The 16,482-nt window shown below is 34.6% G+C and overlaps 1 protein-coding gene across 8 annotated transcripts in view; it reads right to left on the bottom strand.

Annotated features, from left to right (window-relative positions):
- DENND1A (DENN domain containing 1A) overlaps positions 1-16,482 on the bottom strand; it is a 709,454-nt gene that overhangs the window by 516,355 nt on the left and 176,617 nt on the right. The gene's annotated exons all lie outside the window — the stretch shown is intronic.

Genomic DNA, 16,482 nt, shown 5'->3' with positions numbered 1-16,482 from the left:
AGGATCACATTTCCATTCATATGGTTTAAATGAAACTACTTCAGCAAAAATGAGTCTGTAAAATTCAAATACATGTGCTACCAAAGATATACAGATCACAAAAACTAATCTCCTCTATCACCAAATATTTACAAATGCAAAAAGGATTTTTCCATTTTAAGTTGGAGCTTTACTGATAAAAATGCTTCAAAGATACCTCTGATAAAGAAATCCCAAGGCCACTACATTTTGCCTTTGAGTAGATTCAATAGGTAGTTAATAGGCTCAGCTTTAAGACTTTCTAAAACATAACAGCTACAAATGTCAAGATATCAAGGATCTGTAATTTCAACAGTCAAGTAATTCAATCAAGAAAGCCACCTGAGATTCAGGGAAATTAAGTGACTAGTTACAAGCATTGGAGGGAGATCTGAACCCAGGTATTTCTGACTCAAAACCAAAACTTGTATCCATTGTATTATATCCCCCCCCCCCCCCATATAGCAACATCACATTTTCTGAAGTCAAAGAAAATATAGGAGAATAAATACTAGGGTGCTTAGTCAGTACTCTGGCTACCAACTTCAGTCATCTTCAATTGCTCTCTCTTACAAAATCCACATAAACAATTTGTTATCAAGGTTTCTCATATCTCCCTTCACAATGTCTCTCAATTCACAATGTCTCACGTCTTTCCACTCACATAGCCTGCTCTGATTGCAGGTTGTCATTACCTCTTCTCTTTCTGGTTAATCTCTGTCTCAATATGATTCCTACTCCAATTCATCTTCCATACTGCTACCAAAGTGAATGAGACACAGCTCCAAACAAGGCATCTCACTGCTCAATGATATCTAGTAGCACTGTCTGGCATTTATAGACTTCTCAATTTGGATACTTCCTATCTTTCTAGTCTTCTTACATTTTACTTCCCTCTACACATTATATAACCCAGTTACACTGACCTACATGCCATTCCTCACTCCTGATTTTGCATTTGCAATCCTCCATACCTAGGATATTTTCCCCTTTTATTTCTACCTCCTGGCTTCCCTATCTTCCTTTAAGACTCAGATCAAAGCTTGCCTTCTACAGGAAGCATTTCCAGTTCCCCACCATCACCATGGCCAGTGCCTTGTCTCTGAGATTTCCTTCAGTTTCAATTTATACTGCATATATCTTTGCTGTATAATTTTTCGAATTTTGTCTTCCCTACAGGGATACTGGCCTCTTAAGAACAGGGATTCCATTTTTTATTTTTCTTTGTATGTCCAGTGCTAAAGCACAATGGCTAGAGAATAATAAGCATTTAATATGACTATTTAAAAGTCTACTCTTACTATTTCAACTTTACACAAAACCCACTGATGAATAACAACGTGGAGGCTGCCTAATCCAAGTGGACATAGCCAGAGCAGTGGGCACAGAGACTAAGACCTGAGTTCAGATTTACCTTAGACACTGTTAGTTGTGTGATCCTGGGCAAGTCAGTAAACTATTCAGTCAGTCTCAATTATTCAACTGTAAAACAGGAATAATAATAACAGCAGTTTTCCGTGAAAATCAAATGAAATAATATTTGTAAAGTACTCAGCAGAGTGCCTGGTACAAGGTAGGCACTATGTAAATGCTTGTTTCCTTCTGTCTTTCCTTCCAAAGTCTGTCTTCCAGAAGAGAACTACATGTTAGCTTGCTACAATGGATGAAGACTAGATGAAATTTAGTTCACAAGTTCTATTCCCAGCATTCCCATTTAAGAAAATCACCACCCCATCATGACCTACATTTTTCATCTCGCGAACAAAGGGAGAGACAAGGTAGCCCTTGAAATTCCTTTCTCCTTCCCAACTCTGAATATAGGACATTAAGACAAGATGATCTCAAAGGAAATCTTTAATTCTCTCATTCAATAACATGTCATAAAAAGCATTTTTTGAAATATAATCTCTCATTTATAATGCTGTGGTGACTCAAAGGGTAAGGAAAAGACCCAGATGGCATTATGTAAGCTCTAACATATAACCAACAATGTCTTGTATGTAGGACACACATCTCTCTGTCCCTTACTCTCCCTTCTCTTCATTTCAGAAGGAAACTCCATTTTTTTTAAAAAGTCCTCCATAAAGAACTTGAAATTGCTTCTTTTAATATTCTAACTCAGTTGCACTGAGAGTTTCAATAATTTGTTCTAGGATAATGCAGTCAATAGTGGTTGAAAGTGGGTCTTGAATCCTGTTCTTCCTAACTCCAAAATTTGCTCTCTACCCACTGTACTAAAGCTATTTCTCAATGTGAAAATTATGAGCCAAAATATATATGATCAGAAAAGGAGAAGAGATCATTATCTATAGGACAAAAAAGAAACAAATCAAGATCCCCACAAAATAAAACACAAGAGAAAAGCCTCCCAAAGATTGGCAGATACCCTCTATAGGATTTTTGTGAGGACAATGAAGATTAAAGAGGATAGACTGTAATCAATGAGTATAGGGGGAATGTCTAATGGATGAGCTCTGAGATTAATTTGGGTATCTAAGAAACTTCTCACTAAGAAATCACTCTTTAAGTAAAGAAGTGAGTTTTGGGGGCGGCTAGGTGGCACAGTGGATAGAGCACCGGCCCTAGAGTCAGGAGTACCTGAGTTCAAATCCAGCCTCAGACACTTAATAATTACCTGGCTGTGTGGCCTTGGGCAAGCCACTTAACTCCACTGTCTTACAAAAAGAAAAAGCCTTAAAAAAAAAACACCTGAGTTTTTAGTTTGGTCAGCAGCTTCAAAGTCTTCTTGTGTTAATGGATGTTAAACCAAAATTTTATATATATATAAATATATATATATACTCATATACATGTGAATATATAACTAGCTGTCATCATTATATCAAAAAAGAAAAAGATTGGTTACTTATGCAAAAGAATATTTTGTGATTCCTGTTAAACAGGACAATAATGTTATAGTTAAAAGGGGATGTTAGAACAGAAAATATTAAAAGGAACCTGAGACCATAGAGTAAATGCCATGGACAGAAGAGAACTTAGAAATCATCTTGTCTAACAACTTGATTTCACAGAGAAGGGGACATAGGCCCAGAGAATGAAAATAAGAAGACCAAGTTCATAAATCAAATTAGTGAAAGAGGCAAGACTAAATCACTGAATACCTTTCTCATTAGCCACCCCCTCTAGAAAATCACACCACTTTCATATGAAAAAATACCACTCTTCAAATGAAACACAAAGTCTGCTTTCAATATGATATAGTCTCTAAGCTACCTCATTGATTGCTAAGAAAATATTCTCTATCAACTGATTACACATAAGCCTTTTTATAAAACCTGTGTCTCTGAGCAGTGTGGTAGAGTGGGGAAAAAAAAAAACCTGAATTTGGAGTCAAAAACCGAAAACTGGAATTTTGCTTGCTTTATAGCTGATGGCAAATCACTTCCTCTTTACAAGACTTAATTTCTCTATTTGCAAAATGAAGGGGTTAGAGTAGAGGATTTCTGTTATAACCCTATTCTACACAGATAAATTGGAAATGAACCAATTGTCAGGGAGTGGGGAGAGGTGGTGTGAGCAAAGGAGAAGGGCAGCATCCGCCAGTTTCCAGGATCAATCCCAGAATTTATATTTTCACAAGCCTTTTTTTTTATGTGCAGTTTGATTTCTTAACATTTTAATGAGCAAAAAAAAAAAAGAAGGCAAATCTATAGCTTCCAGTCACCACAGTTAAAGTGCAGAGCATGAACTAGATCCCAAGGGGAAGGCAGCCCACCATGTCACTACTGGCTTTAGGACATACACCACCTGGTTCCATGTCCCCAGGTTCCAAGTCTTTTCATAATCAAAACACTGCTGACATTATAAACCCCACATGGGTTTGCTAAAATCCCCCTCAATCAATACGGCCAACACATAACTTATTGGAGACAACAGTGAGTTCATTGATTAAGTTGAGTTCCATAGCAAAGTTTTCAAAATAAATGAGACAAGAAGATAGCATTCAACTTCTTTGTGTCGCAAGACAATTTATGAAATGGGCAATTTCCAAAAGGGCCTTTCCCCCTTTACAAGCCAGAGTAGGAAGCAAAAAGAAAGAAAGGGAGGAAAGAAGGGAGATTTACAAGTAACAGCAACTAGCATTTCTATGAGATACTTTACAATTTATACCCTTCCCCACAATATTTCCCTGAAGATAAGTAGTGCAGGAATCATTTGTATTATACAATTAAGGAAACTGAAATTTAGACAGGCGAAATGGCTTGTCCATAGTCACTGAGAAGTAGAACAAGGACTCAAATACAGATTTTGGTGTCAATTAGAGTGCTAATACATTGTCTCTAAACTATGTATTCATAACACTAAAATTTGATGTGTCGAGTGTAATATATCAACCAAAAGAACTAATGTTATATTAGAACATATTAAAAGTAAAGAATTCAGAACAACAGAAGCAACAATGCCACCATCCTTTGTCCTAATTAAATCATATCTAAAGTTCATTATCTAGCTCTGAGTACCACATTTTAAGAACAACAATAACAAGTTGGACAGTTTATCCAAGACAGACCCATGAGGATGGTGAAAGTTCTAGAAATAGGCCATATGTGGACTGAATAAATTAGGGATATTTAGTATAAAGAAATCTTGAGAGAAGGTAGGATTTTAGAATGGAGAGCTAAAATAATCCAGTCCAATTCATTCATCTTATGCAAGAGGAAACAAAATGATCTCCATCTTGCAATATTTAATGTGCTAATCTGCTTTAAAATAAGAAATAATGAACAAAAGAGGCAGATTTTGATTCAATATAAAAATAACTTCTTAATAACTAGAAATGTCCAAAAGTAGAATAGTATGCCTTAAGAGTTAGTGAATACCCCACCTTCATGCAGATGTTAGATGACTATTTATCAGGAATGCTGTAGAGGGTATTCCTGCTTCACACACAGGTCATAAAATCAGAAATCACCTAGTCCAGTCCTCTCATTTTACAGATGAAGAAACTGAAGGCAGAAATGTTAAATGACTTATTTGAGAACACCTAGGTAATACCTGTCAGCGGGAGAGTCACACCCAGATCTTCTGACTCCAAATCCAGTACTCTTCCACCATGCCACACTGACTTTGTCAGGAATTAGATGATCTTTAAGACCTTTTCCTGTTCTATAATCCCACATTTCTATGAAAACTGCTGTTTCCACAATGTAATGAAAGGAAAGGAAAAAAAATCACACACCAAACCTCCAGCTACTGAGAATATAATCCATCATCCAGCACTTAGTACATTTACAAATAAGAAACACATATCTCTCAAGATGATTTCTCACTCAACTTCACATTCTCCCCAATTTTCTGGGCAGAGGAATCAGTAAGGGAGGTTATTAATTGTGAAAAGGTGGGGAACAGGGCACTATACTCCATTCTTGCTTATAGAATTATGGTTCTCTCATCCAGCCACAAAACTAGGTGAAGGGTTTTAAATTTATAATTTTTACACACATTATAAAGTCCTGTCTGGAAGCAAAACTTTGAAGGCAAGATTCACTGAAGTTAATTAGGATCATTAATAATGAGAAAGCTATACTATTTCATCCTGAAAGGAGAGAAGGGAGATCTTGCAAAGGCTATCAACATTATTAACATGTTCTTTATTTGCTTTGCTTTGTTGAAACTGATAAACAAAAAATAAGTGGCAACTAGACAGCATGCACATGTATATTTGGACATTCACATACACATCAACATGTAAACACATAAGCATCACATTATGATTAAATTCTTTTTATCAAAGTATATGGTTTTTTTTTGTGGATCCTCTCTTTAAAAAATGCAGGAATTGATATTTAAGAAATTCCAACAAGTTATTAATAGTTGAAAATAAAAGAAAAATATTTGAGATCAATGTACAAACAAGATGATAATGATCACATCAGCAAGCAAAACATGTTTCTTTAAGGTTTATTGGGAAAGTGATCTTCTGTCAGAACACAATACAAGGAAGGTTGACAGGAAATGTAGACAAATTCCTTTTGTCCAAAAATGGAAGAGGCAATATTATAACAATCTATGCTTCAAGCACCTTTTCAAATCTTTAACATTCTAAGTTCCATTTTCTAAGATTCTATGATCTAAAGTCACCTTCTAATTCAAGTATTCTATATTCTTCAGATTCAAATGGACAGATTGATAAATCAATGGGAGAGAGAGACAAAAAGAGATCTCTTTTTTAAATGATGATGCTAAGATCTAAGTTCTAAGCCCTGAAATGCTGCATTCCATAAAATTCTCTATATAAATAGCCATAGAGATTTACTGACTCAAGATCTTATACTTGTAATGTGTATAAACAACTAAAAAGAAAAAAAATGCTATCTTTAAGACAATTAATCATCTTAAAAATCAAAATTAAAAATAGGCACAAATTTCCACAAGTTTGATTTTATTTAGAAATGTCTATTTTTAGTCATTTCTGCTCTAAAAGGGGGCACTATTTTGAAGTTAAAAGAAGTTTAAACAACTGAGCAATAAGTACTATGTATTAGTGTAAATTAGAAGTTCTTTAAATTTTAATTATCACTAAGGATACTGAACAGTCATTTCTTAAGAATAAAATCAAAAAAGAACAATTCTTTTAAATTTCAATTTAAGCAGGGTGCAGTGGAATAAATAGAGGATTTGTAGTTCAAAGACCTGGTTTTGATACTTACTAGTTTTGTGAAGTGGGCAATTAAATCTCAGTCTCAATTTTTCCATATACATATATATACATATGTATGAAAATATATATGTTTTTAACATAGAGGTAATAATATTTATTCTACATAACTCACAGAATTATAGTAATCTTTGTACTTTGTAAATTACAAAGCTTTATGCAAATATGAACTCCTTGAAAATAGGGCCTGTTTCACTTTTGTCTGTGTGTTCCTGGTGCCAAACACACATGTCTGGAACACAGAACATACTTTATAAATATCTGTTGAATATGTAAATGATTTAAAATACCTAATTAAATTCAACATCTACCTTATTGTTATTCACCAAACAATCTCTCTGTTAAGAAAAAAAGCATTGATCAATAAGCAATCTTATAGTTCAACTCTAACAAATTTTGGATTAATTCTATTGACATGCTCCCACTTAAGAAAAAGGACTAACCCAATAGGATGTTTAAAGTCTCTTACAACTTTTCTGAACAGTGTCAAGTCTTCCTCAGGTGGTGATTAGAATAAAAATATGGGAAACAAGGCTATAATGCCCAGCTTCACTTTCTTTGATCTATAACATGAAGGGGTTATCCCTAGCAGAACTCTAAGGTCCTTCCCCAACAGAGTCTATTCTATAATTCTATGTTCTGAGATTCTAACACACAGTAATTCTATGGATTTGAATATGAGACTATAGTTCTTGATCATAAAAAAAATCTTAAATCTTAAAAACCATGCTACATGTAAATTTCATGTTAAAATAGGTCCATTCAGAACAAACTCATGGGAAGCACAGAAACACTGGGCCCAAAGCTGCTTACTACTTATCTGTTTGACTTTACGTAAGTCATGTAAATTCTCATGACCTCAATTTTCTCATCTATAAAATTAAACAATTTAACTAGTGTCCTTCCTGCTCTAAATTTATCATACTATAATTCAATGACTATAGCCTATAAATTCCCATCCCCCAAAATTAACAAACTAAAGTTTTGTATTTAGAAAAGGAAAACTCATTTATCCTTTTTTCTTTCTTAAAACATTACAAACAAAGCAGAATTTTTTATTCAGATTTTTATATATAATGGCTAAAAATAGGAAAATTGAAATTTTATGGTCATTATTAAATAGCAAAAATCTTAAGAATGTTTAATAGCAAAAATTAATAATACTGGTTTTTTTGCAACTGCAACTCAAAATTTTAGGATATGAGAAAACTACAATCTGCATTGCTAGAATGGGCACATTTTTATTTATGAAATTGTGGATCCATGGAGTATTGTTTTAAGTACTTACAATCTGCATCAAGATTATCAGTAAACATCCTTACAAAATAGTAATGAAGTACAACTCTCTCTCTCTCTCTCTCTCTCTCTCTCTCTCTCTCTCTCAATATATATATATATATATATATATATATATATATATTGTGACGTACATATGTCTTAAATTTTGTTTACAAGCAATTTATGCTATTTTTAACATAATATAAGTATCAGTTAGGAATATTTGAGAAAAGAGAATGCAAATTTTAAACAACAAAAAATGAAAACATCACATTAGGACAAGGACCCAAATAACAAAACAACATTATTTCAATAAAGAATTCATTTGCCCTATGTTGATACTATTTAATTACTTCTCCCTTGATTCCAAAGAAAAAGAGCATTGATAGAAATATTGTTTTGTAAGCATATTAAAAGCTGTCAGAATTTAAATATTTTAAATGCACACAAAATTGTGCACAGATGGGCAACTTTTCTGCTCACATTAGTCTAAAAAAAAATCTTTCATTACCAAGCTCAAAGTCCTTGAATTTTTTAAACTTAATTGTGCCTCTATTTCTTAGAATTTACACCCCAAGGCCAAAGCTTTCCTGCCACCAGTCCTTCAAATCTGACTTGGACATTACACGGGAGGAGGCTCCAAGCCTCCCTGAGGTCTGAGCCCTTTCACCACATACGAAAAAGCAGTCGATAATGGGCCCGTGTTGAATTCACTGCTCTCTAAGGCTCCTCCTGGGACCCAGGCCTAGCAGATGTGATGGGGGAAAAAAATCATGTCAGAGAAAGTAGCTGGAGTTTGTGGTTTAATGACAACTTAAACCTTTAAACCAGTACAACCAAAGTACTAACAGGACAAACTGCAACCACTTTGCTAGTGCCAAGCTTTCCAATGAAATTAACACTTCTATCACATCTCCTACAGCCCTATAAAAATGATTCTAATTTTAAAAATAAATACATTTAGCAAATGCAAGTATCTGTTAGCTGCCTGGTAGTAGGACAGAAACATTTTAAATATGTCTTTGAACATATTTCATACAATTTTTTAATTGTCCAATATATTTCTCCTCTGGCTAGATCTGGATACCTGAAATAGGGAAGGTCAATATGATTATTAGATAAGAGCTAATTTCATGGTCAAAAGTCACCATGTGAATGGACATAGTATACCAGGAATCCCAAAGAACCACAAAGGCTAACAATTATCTTGAAGCTTACTCAACTTTAGAAAAGAAAAGGACTATTATGAATTATTTGAACTTCCCGGTTATTAAAATCCACTACCCAAGGAGGATTTGTTTAAGCCACGAGTGGCTACAGTGCTCTACAACTCCTGAGAACTCTTTGTCTAACATAATTACATGGTACTAAAAAATAGATTTAAGTGTCTACATGGGATAACATTTTCCAAATTCTGTAATTCTGCCTTCAGATGATAGGCCTTTCTTAACCCAGCATTTCCAAAGCCCTATTCAATCCCAATGGCAGACCCACTTAATCAGCAATCATTGTTCTGGTAGGCAGGACTTTGTTGTCAAGACAAGGGGGTGGTGGGGTAGGGAGAGAACCTTTAAAAAAATCCTGCCCCCCCCAACCTGGCATAAGAAAAAAAAAGTGATCTTCCTCAAACAAGGCCAAATTTATGCAAATCTTTTATAAACATTCACAAACATTTATTTAGCTTTTGAAATGCTGGCCTCATTTGAGGGCATGGAAATGAGAGGGGGAAGTCGGAAAACGCCAAGGACAGCTTAGGGGCCCCGCCATGCTGCATAAATATTCACAAGGAAGATTATAGGATTCATGTTCGGCTGTCTTAGGTTTCTCCAAAGTCCACATAGAATAGCAAAGAACAAAACTAACGAGAAGTGGAGCAGATGTTAGACAATGCATCAGCCTCTTTTCCTCTCTCACTTGGCTATACTTGGGCGCTTTTATATTTTCTTTCAATATGGTTAGGTCATTCAAGGATTCTCCTATACACTCTGTATTGTGGATACAGATCTATAAGCTGGGGCTCTGTCAGCTTTCCAAAAGTTTCCAATGAAAAGGCATTATGCAAATTTTACCTCTCTTACCCTCTTTCAGGGGGGAAAAAAAGAGAGAGAGCCTCCAGTATGTAGTCATTGGAGTATTGGAAGCCCCTGAATTCATTTCAGTGAGGCTGTGTTTGCCTTAGGGCCACGCTGCGTGTTTTGACAGTAGATCCCCCAAGATAGCTCGGATTAGTGGGGCTTGTTTAGATAAACTCCAAATCAAGGCCTTCTCTAGGTAGACAGCTAGATGTAGCTACTGAGTTTCCAGCTGCCTCCTCCTTTCATCCCCAAACAACTGCAGATTCACAGTAGCTATCACAGCCACAGGCTATGTCACATACATAAGTACAAAATTAAAGGGCCGCTAAAAGAAGCCTTTGTAAGTCTTAGTGCTAAAATAAGGAATCTGTACTGCATGGTTTACACAAATTATCCAATGTACTTCCTAGTAAGGCACTGAAAATCATCATCTAACAAGACATGTTAATAAAGGTCCCTAGGTTCCAAAATGAACACATCATGATGTATTAATCTACATCTCCTCTTATTTACTCTTAGGCTTTATAATAGTTCTCTTACTAATATTTTCTTCTAATGTGCCACCCTGACAAGGAGGCGACAATATATCTGAGATGGTAACATTGGCAAACACAAACTCTAGCAGGTCTGACCTGCTGGAAAAACAAGAATGAATTTTGAGATTGGAGATGGTTTACGTCTGTGGATCACTCAACTAAACAAACTCAAAGAAGTTCATCTTTAAAAGTATGGTTACCATAGTGTAGTTTTTTTTTTTAGCAACAGACCATAGATATATACAGATAGATAGATAGATAGATAGATAGATAGATAGATAGATAGATAGATAGATAGATAGATACAAATTCAACATACATAGGAATGAAATGTTTGGGATTGTACAGACACCATTGAAATTGGAGATCTTAGAAAAATTGTGAGCATCGAGGAGATGCTTGACATGGATGATGGGATACTGAAATAAAGGAGCAGATAAATAGACATAGTCATGAATTCATATTATTAATATCTGCTCTGCTTCGTTTTCATTCTTCCCACCTCCTATTCACAGGGATCACTCTCTCCCCATTCTTTGGGTTGTCTCTCCCATCCCAATATAAGGTCCTTGAGAATACAGAATGTGTTGATTTCTGTTTTTTCCATCTTTAGTACTTAAAAAAAATAAATAGCACACAGTAATTGATTTAAAAATTATTTATCTATCTATACAGAAGAAATTATTTAACACTAATGACTGATAATGATAGCAATGATGATGACTGCATAGAACATTCTCCCTCTTTGCTTCCATCTCCTGGTTTCTGTGGTTTCCTATAAGACCTCTATAAAGTCCTACCTTGTATAGGAAGGCTCTCTTAGTGCCTCTTAAATTTTAATACTTTTCCTCTATTGACATTTCCTATTAATTCTGTGTGTATGTATGTATGTGTATATATATATAGATATAGATAGATAGATAGATAGATAGATAGATAGATAGATAGATAGATAGATAGATATGGTTGCATAATATCTCCCTCATTCAATTGTGAGTTCCCTGAGGGGTGAAATTGTCTTTTCACTTCCTTCATATACCCAGTCTTGTGTACAGTGGCTGGCACATAGATAAGTGCTTAATACATTTTATTGACTGACTGATTAATTTTAAAGATAACATTGTTTTATATTCATTATCTCATGTGAACTTTAAAGAAACCATAAAAACCAGATATTACAGTTATTATTTCCATTTTTACAAGTAAGAAAACATCAAGAGAATCAAATTCAAATTATCCTGATTCCATGATCAGTATTCTATCAACTATACCTAGTTATGTCTTACTATGTTTTCACTAGAGTCACACAACCCACAGGGCTCCAACAAGCAATTATGGCCCCTTTTGGCTTTCAATTGTATTCTAATTAAATTAACAATCCTTAAGTTACATTCAAGTTCTCATAATAAAGATTTTGCCCTCTTTAATATAAAAAATGATACTAATAGGCATCATTTATATAGTGACTTATACCTTACAAATTTGTAAACAGGATTTAAAATCTGCTCAAATACTTTATAACATTTTATCACTTGATCCTCCCAACAACCATTCAGAATAAAAGTATCATTACTATTATACCCATCTGAAAAATAAGGAAAATCACAATAGTAGCCTTGATGAGTTACTAAAGTAAAAACATAATCTTTCATTTAGGGTCTCCTGCTCCATTTATACAATTGATATACTTCACAACGCATAAGAAGATTCTTACAAGGGGACAAGTGTGTGGCAGGAAAAGCCCTGGATTTAGATCCAGGAGGCTTGGGTTGAATCTAGAGTCTGCCAATTAGTAACTATTACTCTGGTACTTTAACCATCTGAATCTCTGACTCATTCTCTGCAAAAGAAAAACACATTGAATGAAGTCATCATCTATTCTCCCATTCAATTCTACAATCTCTGGGGCTCTAGAAAACCTGGAGTTAAACCTTCATCCTACTAAGACTCTTTCTGCATAGAATTAGCACTATTTTATATATAAAGCTGGGTTAATAATCAGAGATTTCTCTCTACCATATTCTTTTCTTCCTCATGGATGAAAATTTAGAGATTTGTTTCCTAACCATGTGTAGCTGGAAAACACTAAATCATTCCTATTTTTCAACTGATGAGAATGTCACACAAATGGAAGCAAACAAGTTCATGTAGGATATGCATGCATGTCTCCTACCTCAGCAATCTCTTTTCCCTGACTAGTTGCTCTTTTTCTTTTGCTTACCTATGGGATCACCACCCCATTTCCTCATCCCTGATCTCCACATACTCTTAGACATAGGCTTCATAAGACTTTTTTTATCTAAGAAAAAAATGAGAATCAGAGGAAGGAAATTGTTTGTTCAAAGTCACAGAGTTAGTAAATAGCAAAGACAAAAATAAAACTCAGATTTTCTGCCTCAAAACCTAGTGCTTAAGTTGTAGTGTGACATGATGCTATGTGTAAATCAGGGCTGTCCAAAATGTGAATTATGGACTGCAGGCAGCCCCACAGTGTGATTTTATGTTGCACCTTATGGGTTACTAAATGCTTTGGTAAACGAAGCTGAGCTATCACAAAGCTCTCACTAAAATGGCAAATCAAAATACATTTTCTATTGATTCAATAAAAACTTTTAAAAATAAGATTGGACAACCCTGGTGGAAATGATGATCAAATTTGCGTCTGCAATTTTGATATCTCTTTCACTCCAATTCCATACTCTTAATTATTTGCTGAATAGTTTAAAATGAATGGTACACTTATCCATCATATTTATCACGGCAAAAATGAAACATCATTTGAATTTAAGAAACTAGACTGATAAATTTAGATATGTCCCCAGCAAAATTCGAGAGTAAATTATTAATTCAAGTGTCTAAGAATTTAATCAACAAACAAGTGTTTATTAAGCAATATGTAAATATATAAGTTTATACAAAGTAACCTAGTAGGAGAGAGTACCCTAATTGCTTGGGCAAGTTGAAAGGCCTCATATAAGAATTACATTTGCATAGTTCAGGATATTAAAGAAAGACTACATCCAAGGTTTGAAGGAGAGTCTGTGAAAAGACACAGAAACATATATGTAATGTTCTGTATAAGGAACCTAAAGAAGGCAAATCTGACTAATACACAAAAAAAATGAGTAAAATAAGTCAGAAAACATAAACTAGGCTGGATAGAGTCAGCTTATGAAGGCCCTTAAATCCCATTTTGAGACAGTTCTAGAAGTAAGCAGAAACCAATGGAAATCCTTTTCAAAGAGAATGATATGGATAGATCATTTTGGCAGGTGTGTGGAAGATGAATTAGAAAAGAAAGAAAGAATTGAGGGAGGGAAACGAATTAAAAGGTTATTGAGATAATTCAGGCAAGGAGCACCTGGTATAAATTAGTAGAGAAGGGAACAGAAGCAAAAGATATTTTGGAAGTAGATTCAGTATCTACTTTGGCAATTTGATGGGTATGAAAGATGAGTGAGAATGAAATGTTCAAAATGGGTTTTAGTCTGAGAAACTAAGGATGGTACCTTTAATAGAAAAAAAAGGATGCTAAGAAAAGAGGAAAAGTTAATGACCTCATTTTAGACATACTAAGTTTGAGATGGCTATGAGGCAACCAGAAATGCCAATATGGAACTGGAGAAGGGGAAATACTAGGATAAGTTCTTTAAATCATCAGCATAGAGATAGTAATTTAACCCAAGGGAGATGATGAAATCACCAAATGAAAATGTGTAAAGAGAAAAGAGAAGATTCCGGAAAGAATTTTGGCATAATAATACCAACCTCTGTCTACAAAGAACATATAGATTCCATAGCTTATCTAAATTTTCTATCATTGTTGACTAATGCATTGATTTCTGAACACAACTGGTACACGTGAAGCTTTTGCTGTAATAGACATAAGCATGTCCATGTCCTCTGAATGGTCATGTGAAATAATTAAGTCAAATATTACTATGCCAGATTTTACAAATGAGGAAATAGAAAGGAAAACTAATTTGTCTGAAGGCATATATCTGAAATTCTGACTCCAAGTCAATATTCTTTATATTACTACCACCCCTCTTCCATGTTCCATTTCCATGCAATAGTTAATACAATGCCTCATACACAAGGGATGGTCAATAAATGTTTCCCTACTTAAGTCCAAAGACCTTAGATTTATTTTTATTTTTCCACCTAAACAGCTAGCTTCAGGCAAAGTTCTCACTAACCTATACCCAGAGAAGGCCATGCAGGCTAAAAATATCTTTACATACAGTTTCTTTTTGACTATTCATAGCTGAAGGTAAATAGGCCTTTGGGAAAGCCATGAATGTGGCAAATCCTAGTCTCCTTTTTAGGGCCTCTTTCTTCCTTACTAATAGTGGTCTCTCATCCACCTGGAAGTTCAATTCCCTCATTTATTAAATGAAGGGGTTAGTCTAGATGACTTCTGAGGTACTTTCCAGTTTGGGGTTTACATCCTTAAGACCCCTCTGGCAAAAGGACCAAGAACCTCCTATCAATCAAAAGTACTCATTCTTTCATGTATTCAATAAATAATTAAGCACCTATATATGCTTAATGTACTTAACTAGGTTTGGGAAAGAGAATTCAGTTCAACATTTATTAAATAAATGAATGAAAAATCATAATGTGTTAAATTTGTGCTAAGAGTTAGGGATACAAATACATAAGTGAAGACAATCCCTTCCCTTAAATAGCTTCAATTTAAACAGGAGAACCCACACGTTACAAGCAGTTATGGTCCCAGAGATATGCTGTAGTTAATAAAGGTACAGGGACAGCGAGCAGAGATATAGAGGAAGACAGATATATACTATCTAGTACTAATAGCAATATTAATTTGACTACAATTGCAGAAACAGGATAGAGGTACAGCATAGAGGGAATATATAAGGCAGTTGGAAAAAAGATGACTAGAGAAGAAAGTAAGGCATGGCTAAACCGGGCCTGGCCTAATATAATGAGTCAAATGTAATATTCACTAATAAGAATTGGGGCCTCAGAGCAGAAATTCCAGAGATGAAAGTGTTAAAGCCCCAATGGCCAGGGAGTACAGTGAAACTGTTAGGCAATTACTATTTTAGGACACCATTCTTGGGAGAAAAAAAAACAAATAATCTTCTGAAGAAAAGGAGAGTATAAAAGGGGGAGATTTCAGCAATTGAGGTCCACTCTCTACTCAAGTAAAATTCAACTATTGTAAGTCTTTAGGATTTTTATGACAAAAAGGAAAAAGAAATTCACTTAGTAACAAACTTTTAAGTCATCAGTCCTTCTGCTAGTGCTTGGATAACAGCTATAGTCTACCACAGGAAAGTATTTCTAATTTCTTAGCATTTGCCAAAGGCTGAGTGCCACTGATATGGTCTTTAAAAGTCCAAGATGAGGAAATGACCATTTTCAACTTCAGGAAGTCAATGAGAAGATGGAGAGCTACACAAAGAAGGAAATATTTTTTTTTCTGGGGGAAAGGGTTTGGGCAAGGCAGTGGGGTTAAGTGATTTGCCCAAGGTCACACAGCTAGGTAATTATTAAGATTTGAATTCAGGTCCTCCTGATTCCAAGGCTGGTGCTCTATCCACTATGCCACCTAGCTGCCCCCAAGAAGGAAAATTTTAATGTAACCTGAATAACAAATAAAAGTTCATAATTTCTTTCTTCATTTTTAAAGAATACATAAAACCAGATTCTAACAAAAAAAATAAAAAAATTTAAAAATAAAAAAAGAATACAAGGATGCAGAGAGTCAAGAAAATGCATAACTATTCAGGAGAGTAGTTAAATGAGTTTCAAAATATGGTCATTATGCAGACACTACCATTATAGAATATTCAAAAAACAGTTTAATAGGTAAAAAGACTTGCAAAGAGTTAGCATTCAGTCTCCACTTTCACAAACTAGG

This window comes from Macrotis lagotis, chromosome 1, assembly GCF_037893015.1.
Source record: "Macrotis lagotis isolate mMagLag1 chromosome 1, bilby.v1.9.chrom.fasta, whole genome shotgun sequence".
NCBI lineage: Eukaryota > Metazoa > Chordata > Mammalia > Peramelemorphia > Peramelidae > Macrotis > Macrotis lagotis.
Note: the sequence above shows the minus strand (reverse complement) of the source record. Positions and strands in the feature narration are given on the sequence as shown.